An 8,128-nucleotide genomic window follows, 5' to 3' on the forward strand; every position below is an offset into this window, starting at 1 on the left:
GACCACGGTAGACCTCAATGATCAGGATGGTATCTACATTCGATATCGTACTGATGGAAGTCTATTCGATCTAAGGCAACTGAAGGCCCACACCAAGACCTTAAACCATCTTGTCCGGGAGCTGCTCTATGCTGATGACGCCGCCCTTGTTGCCCACACAGAAGCAGCTCTGCAGCGTTTAACATCCTGCTTTGCAGATACTGCTGAGCTCTTTGGGCTGGAAGTCAGCTTAAAGAAGACAGAAGTTCTCTATGAACCTGCACCTCAGGATGTCTTCCATCATCCCCATATCACCATTGGCAAATCAGAGCTTAATTCAGTCCAGCAGTTTAATTACCTAGGTAGCCTCATCTCCTTGGATGGTAAGATTGACGGAGAGATAGACAACAGGTTGGAAAAGGCATATAGTGCTTTTGGAAAACTGCACAAAAGAGTTTGGCGAAATAAACACTTGAAGAAAAGTACAAAGATCAGTGTTTACAGAGCCATTGTGCTGTCCACTCTCTTATACGGATCTGAATCATAAGTCATCTACCGCCACCACCTGCGACTCCTAGAACACTTCCATCAACACTGCCTCCGTGCAATCCTAAACATCCACTGGTCACGTTATGTGACCAATACATCTGTTCTAGAACAAGCAGCAGTCACAAGTATTGAGGCCATGTTGCTGAGAACACAGCTGTGTTGGGCAGGACACATCTCCAGGATGAAGGACCACCCTAAGATCTTGCTTTATGGTGAACTTGCCACCGGCTGCTGCAAGAGAGGAGCCCCGAAGAAAAGATACAAGGACTCCCTGAAGCAACATCTCAGCCTTGGCCATATTGATCAACATAACTGGTCTGCTCTGGCCTCCAATTGTGAGGTCTGGAGACACACTATCTTTAACGCTGCTGATGCTTTTGAGAAAGCACGCAGGATCACTCCTGAGGAGAAAAGACAACACAGAAAGAATCGTGTCTTGCAGAATATAGCACCTGAGGAGTCTTTCTGCTGTGCCTTTTGCAACCGTACGTGTCTATATAGTAGTGGCCTTTTTAGCCACCAGCGCACTTGTAACAAACATGGGTAGTGCCCTTCCCAAATCTTCGTTCGTGAAACCTAGCCATGATGGATGACTTTCATTTTAACAAAAAAAAATAAAATTCTTCCAACTTGTAATACTGCAGATCTGAATTATTTAATTTCCTAGGATGGCATTAAGGTGAAAAATCAGACATAATTTTTTTATAACAATGTCTTAATATTTTTTTGGTAGTTTGTCAACAACACTAGGTAGTGTTGTTACCTAATCTTATGTCATCACCTGAAATCTATCCAAATTTATTCCCAGATTTCCATGGATTTCAGTAACTGTACGTAGGCTCTACGTACAGACTCTCTGCTTTAGAGCTTTGATAGGAAATACAGTTCCTCCTGCAGAAGTGGAGGAGACCCTGGTCTGTGCGGGAACTTGTGCATCTGAAGTATAGACTTCAGACTTTACTGATATCCATCATGTGAGTAGTCATGAGCCAAACTAAATGCATGTAGGTGGGGAGATAGAAGCTCAAACCGCTTTTTAGATGATACACTAACTGTTTCTGTGGGGTCATGGAGATGTGCTACACAGGCTCCTAGGGCGAGCAGCTTTTAATTCAGAAATCCCAGCTAAATTCAGGCATAAATGAGAGTTACATGCACAAAAGCAATACTGTAGGGATCCTATTTCAGAACGTAGGATTTGAAAGCATGATCTTCTCCATGTGGTAGAGTCTGATTCTCTGATGAGTCCTGCTGTTTTGAAGCTTTTTAAGGACTCCATCAGGAGAAGACTAAAAAACCTGACCTAAACAGTACCTAATTAAAAGTCGTTCACTGGATTTGGTGTTTTCTTACTGTTTCTGTACATCTCAATTTCATGAGGCTCACAGTCTATGGTAGATACCTGCAGAAGTGGTTGCATTTTTAAAGTGCAGCTGACACCTCTGTGACAATCATATTGCTAATTACCCAATGGATAATGGATGTTTCTAACTTCACGATAAATGAATGAAACTGCTTTGCTGGTAATTCAGATGTTCATGATCTCTTTCTTAAATTTATAAAGCACTTATCCAGACATGCTTGATTTGATTCAATGCTGTGTTTCAGGTGAGGAACTGCAGTGTATGAAGTTCTATAAACTGAAAAAGTGAGCAAGAACCACTAAGGAAATCAGATGTGTTCATTGAAAATGATTATTTATTGTTCATTAACAGAGGGGAAATTCTATGTTACATGAGCTGGTCCACCTGGTAACAAAGGTGTTTATCACACATCCTTCTTTAATTCTCTTACAGGTTGATTTTTGCTAGTATGTTGTCTCAGTCCATTAGTCCAAGTGAAAAGCCACAGCATAGAGATAATATCCAATTACTTTTTTGGCTGAAAATAACTTCTGTTAAAGTTGCAACAAAAGACATAAGAAATATCACATCAACTTTAATAAATCTTACAATATTACAAAGAATATTGGAATGCTATGAACCAGCTTTTAATGTGTGCTTCTCCATTAAGGCAGAAAATTGCACTGGGGAAAAAAATACCCAACCTGTTTCTGCTCCATTGCAATAGTTTCACAGATGATGCTTTGCTTTGAATTTTCATTGGGAAAAGTTTAACATTACTAACACTTTGATTGTATATGAATTCCGATATAGTACGCTAATTAAAAATCAGTTTGGTTGCATTAATATATATGTTCAAGAGAAGTTTGATATTTATATAAATTAAAATTCTGAGACATTTCTTCTTCTTATCAACATCACTGATTTCTTTTCAGGAGCACAAAGTGTAATCTTTAGAGTATAAGAATAGGGGAAAATTGCCTTTTTTTTTTTTTTTTTGCCTTTCCCATTACAATCACCATCATAACAGTTTTCTGGTTTACCAATCCTATTTTTGTAACAGTCTCTGTCACAGAAATAAGAATGGAATTTTAATGCCAATGCAGGCTGTGAAAGGGTAAGTGGCTGCTTGGCAGAGTTACTGGAATGTGATGGTCTGGAATCCACTTATGGGTTTTCCTACCTAGAACAGAAAAGAAGAATGGCAATCAAATGAGAAACACTGAATAAGGCAGAACAATGTATTCAACTATTGGTAGTGAGTGGGAAGCTAAGAAAGTAATTTTTGGGGTGGGAAGATTTCCTCGAACTCCTCCTCTTCTGTCTGCCCCCTGTCAATTTTATTGTCCAAGCTAATTTATTTGTCAACAAGCCTTCTGAAGAATGGTAACAATAAACACAGTACTGCAGTTCAAGCAACAACAGCTAAAACAAAAAATAAATTCATGTCCTGTATAATTTTCAATTAGAGTAATTAATGTATTTGGCCCATGAAATGAATTAAAGTGGTTCATTCATGTCATTCCCTAATCTCTTCTCAGTAACATCTGAATCACTTTATTATATAACTCTTGCTGTATTTGGGAGATATCTTCAATTAGCAATCATTGTTAATTGAATACTTATGGTCAGTTACCACTCAGTTATAGATATGTAATCACAATAGTTTGGTTATTTGGTTTGAGGGTTACTTCAGATTTACAGAATTATAATTCAGATATGAATTTGACAGTTTGGTGGAATCCTGTTTTTACTTGGTTGGTAACACTCATTGATTGCTATGAAAGTATCATTTTGTTCCAGGTGCCATAGGCAATTTCTTCATCTAATTTAATGTGTTGAAATGGTTGAAATAGTTCTGCAAGTGTTCCTTGCCTTGTACTTGTCTGTTCTACATTTTATTTAATGTCCAATTTACACCATGGCATCGTCTCAGAGTGTTTCATAAAATATTGCCTAGTCTTAGACATTCTGAATGATTTTATACTGTCAGTTGTTCTTCCTCAGATTTTCTGTCTTCCTAATCTTTTTCTGGCTTCTGTGAGAGATACTTTATTAACTGTCCATTTTGAAACACATCGGAAGAATGACATATTATAATCTTAATCTTTAAGCGCAATTTTTTCTTTGTCTGCCCTGGCCCAGTTCTCCATATTTTGGATGTTTAAAAGAATTACTGCTAAAGCAGTATTGTTGTTATTTATACGCTGTTATCGGCTTCAGTCATGTAACTGTCAAAAGGACAGTGATCTCAGCAAACATGCCATTCTTCAGCAGTGGTAAAGAAAAGGAAAAATCATGCACTTTTAGCAGAGTCCTGTGAGATGAATTATCTATGGATGAACCCTCTGTGATTTCCCCATTCTAATCTCAGGTGAAGATTTTAAAAAAAAAGGAATGACACTTTTGCTGTTCAACTCAGTACTTTAGTCAAGATGATTTGACAGGATCTCTATGAAAGACCAGATGGTGGAAGAATACTCTGAGGTGGATTCTTTTCTTTCCCTCCAGTAGATTCTTTTATTCTAGTGAATAATTTATGCAGAAGGGAAATTCATAGCATAAACTGCTTGCTAGAAACATCAAAATTGTTAAAGAGGGAAACAAAGCTTTATATTTTTGGAGGGGGTTGAACACTCTTTAAAAGGTGTCTCTTTTCAGCCACTTTAAAGAAAATGAGAAAAAGAGTAAAAGCTACTGATGTTTATGATTTTTAAGTTCAAACCCTTGTTGTCAGCAAAAGGTGACATCCCATATATATGTGTGCATATATGGAACTCTAAAGTTTATTGTCTGTCCAGATAATGCTTTAACGATTATGAACAATGCATTGGGGCATATATTGGAACAAGGATCTCTCTATCTGGACACCTGAATGTCTTGATACTGCTTTAGACAACTGGGGTTACATCGTTTATGCTTTAAATTAAGTTTAACGTTCCTGACCGAGTATTTTAATGCTACCATGTACCTCTGTAATTAGGCAGCCAAATTTTGCAACTCAAACATTCAAAACAAAATGCAAGTTTCTCTTTAAAGCTATAGTAGTGATCTTATTTCTATGTAGGTTTATAACACTAAGAGTAGGCCTTTTCTCAAAAGAAACAAATATTTTTTTTATGTGAAAAGACACAAACCATAAAACTTTAGCAAGTTACATTAATTAGATAGAACAGGAAAGAATGATCAAATTATTCTCTTCTAAAATGAAAGTATATGGAAATCAGATGCAATGGTGAGTTTAACCAGAAACTGTACATAATCTACTGCTCTAAATTAAATTGGTTTGATGAAACAGAATCACTAGTTGTGTAGGCCATTTTGGGAGCAGAAAACAATTATATTTTCTGGATCTCTTAAATGAACATGAATAAAAAACACTTTCTGTCTGAACAAGGGGAAAAAAAATCTTCTGCAATGAAGCAGCAAATCAGATAAACATTCAGTTGTCTTGAATGGTGATGGATGGTTTCCCACAGCACCAAAAGGATGTGTTTGTTTGTATATTTAGTTCTTACCATTATTGTTGATGACTTTTATCAAATGTAAAATAGCATATTGGTTCAATGTACAAATATATGACATTTTAAGGCTGATAAGTAAAAAGTAAACTTTAGCATGAATACGTGAAACTTTCTTTCAGAAAGAAGCAAATCAATGAATGTAATAGCAAAGACATTTTCATCATCTTTCATATGTCTGAGTTTGGCACAATGTTTTATATTTGGAGAAAAGAAAGTCTTTCAGCTTTTTACTAGCTCTTTAAGGTTTAAGGCTTTGGGGTTTTTTTTGGCATCCAGCTTTTTAGTTTTGCCCTTGTCCACACTGAATTGCTGCAGAATTTTCTGCCTTGTTATACAAAGTGGTTTTTAAAATGTTCAAAATGGGCTGACTTTTTAAAGCATACACCCTGCTGCTTTCTGGGGAAGAGGGGGAAGTTTCATTCTTAATGCTTCTGAAACTCAGTTGCAGCCACTGCTTTTTGCGAGCATGGGCTGATGCTGTGTGACCATTGATGCTGAACAGCTGCAAGATGCTGCCAATCAGAACTACACTACCATTTTGTTGATGATAAGCTGGTGTTTTTTTCAGTCCATTTCTGCATAGTTCTACCCTTTAGGCTGCAGTTAGATCTCCCTTTAAGCAAATGTCACGACCTGTGATGCCACAGTGTGGTTAAGATATGCAAACATCGACTTTTTAATTGAGATAACTTTATTGATGTTAAAATATTTATATGTGTTTGATTGTTCATTTATCCTCCTGTAGTGGGTCCTGTTTAGGCAAAGCTGTACACATTTAATTATTTCAAGTTTGCTTGATGACTCAGTCCCTCCAAAGTGGTAATTAATTTAGATGGCATTCTCTGAACTCTGAACTACTTGCAATATATCATCTTTTTGCTGCTGCACTGCACAGAAAAATGAAGTTTTGGCAATGCCATATGAATAGAAGTCATTAATCATCCCTGTGTGATGCCTGTATATATGCAACCAAATCTAAAGGTAGTTTTACTGCATCTGATAACATAGAGTAAACATTAGAAACAAAAGGGTCAACTCAACTGAAATCTAAAGTATTTTGTCTAAAAAAAATTGGTTCTATTTCCAAAAGGAATGATCCTTAAAAATGTGAGGCTCTGCTGGCTGACGACAGTTGTATGTAAAAAGAGTAGTCGTCTGAAGTATATTGAGTTTCCAAAAGGTTCATTAACAACATGCCCTGATCTGGGCTTACCTGTGGTCTCAGTTCCCCCATATACTAAAGTATTTTTCTGTGTGGAAGGAAACAGCTGTGAGAATCCCAGCAACAGGAGTGAAATAAGTCCTTTCATTCAATTAGCATCTTACCAAATAAGAATCCAGCTGGAAGACACAGATCTATGGGAATTAGAGAAACATAGATGGATCTTCATAGATCAAGTCCATCTTCTTGTCCCAAAGCAGGATGATTTAAATCAATTATGGTTTGTTGGGTTTTTTTGTTCTCTTATATATTTGTTTAATTTGCTACACCTTTAAAAAACCTGCAAGAATAGAAATTTCACCATTCCCTCCTGTGCTTCACTGTTTCTCAAATCACAAAAACTTTTAAACTCTCAGGCACCATTACTTCTATTGCTTATAGAGGTACTCTGATAAGCATTTTGGTAATTTTATCTTCCTGTCAGTCACTCTCCAGTAAAAGGAAGACAATTTTTTTTTCCCCACTATGAACATCTAACGTACCAAGTCATCTAACTCTTTCTGGCTTCTTCTTGTGAACAAAAGCCAGCAGAACACCACAGATAAAAGGGGTATGGAAGAAACTTTTGCTTCTGTAATAGCTATTTCTATGAAAATAAAGAAGCCATTTGCTAGTTGCAAGTGGATGTTAAATTCTGTGAACTGCAAAGAGGTGAGATAGAAACAGGTGATATCAGTCTTCTCTTCATAAGCTTTTCTCCTGAGTCTGATGAAATGAATTGGAAATGCAAAGAGACAGAGAATGCAGTTTCTTTTATGGTTTCACGTGTCCTTTGACATACCAGTCGGGACACTCACCCTCAGATTTTTTTGTGGTCTACTAGAAAATGAGAACATATTGTTTAAAAGGTTTTTCTGTGTTCTAAAAATATTGGTTTCTTGATATATTTTACTGTTTACTGATTATATTACAATACCATTGAAAACTCTCAGCTGAGCTTTGAATTGTATTGGTTACAGTATATATGTGTATATATTATTGTGTAAATATCTAAGGATATATTTAATAAAGCATAAGCTACTTCTTTCTCTGCAGAATGTGCAGGCAAGGGAGTGCCTTTTATCGTGAACATTTGACTCATGGCAGAACTTGCAATTTCCTCTTGATGCCCAAACTATCAACAAACAGGAGTACTGAAAATACGGTTACTATTTTATACACAGGGAACTAAAGACACCAAGTGCTTTGCCATAAAAGCAATAATAAGAGGACTCAAATATTTATATTTTATTTTTTTTATGCTGCAGTGAAGTATTTTTGGCATAACACTATTCTTTTTGCCTTTATGGAATCTATGTAAAGATACAGAGAAATACATTATTCCTTTGCATTTAGTGTTTCCATACACATGCAAGTCTTGTTACAAAGTAGACCAGAAATATATAAAGCTACTGTTTTGCAAGCAGCTTATCTGACTCTCTTATTGTGACAGTGTGGCAATCATACTTTGAATATATTTTCCAGCTGTTTAATGCTTTTGTCTGCTTACAGTTGAGGAGACGGAAATCCCA

Source organism: Lepidothrix coronata, unplaced genomic scaffold (genome assembly GCF_001604755.1).
Source record: "Lepidothrix coronata isolate B3197 unplaced genomic scaffold, Lepidothrix_coronata-1.0 Scaffold216, whole genome shotgun sequence".
In the NCBI taxonomy this organism is placed as follows: domain Eukaryota; kingdom Metazoa; phylum Chordata; class Aves; order Passeriformes; family Pipridae; genus Lepidothrix; species Lepidothrix coronata.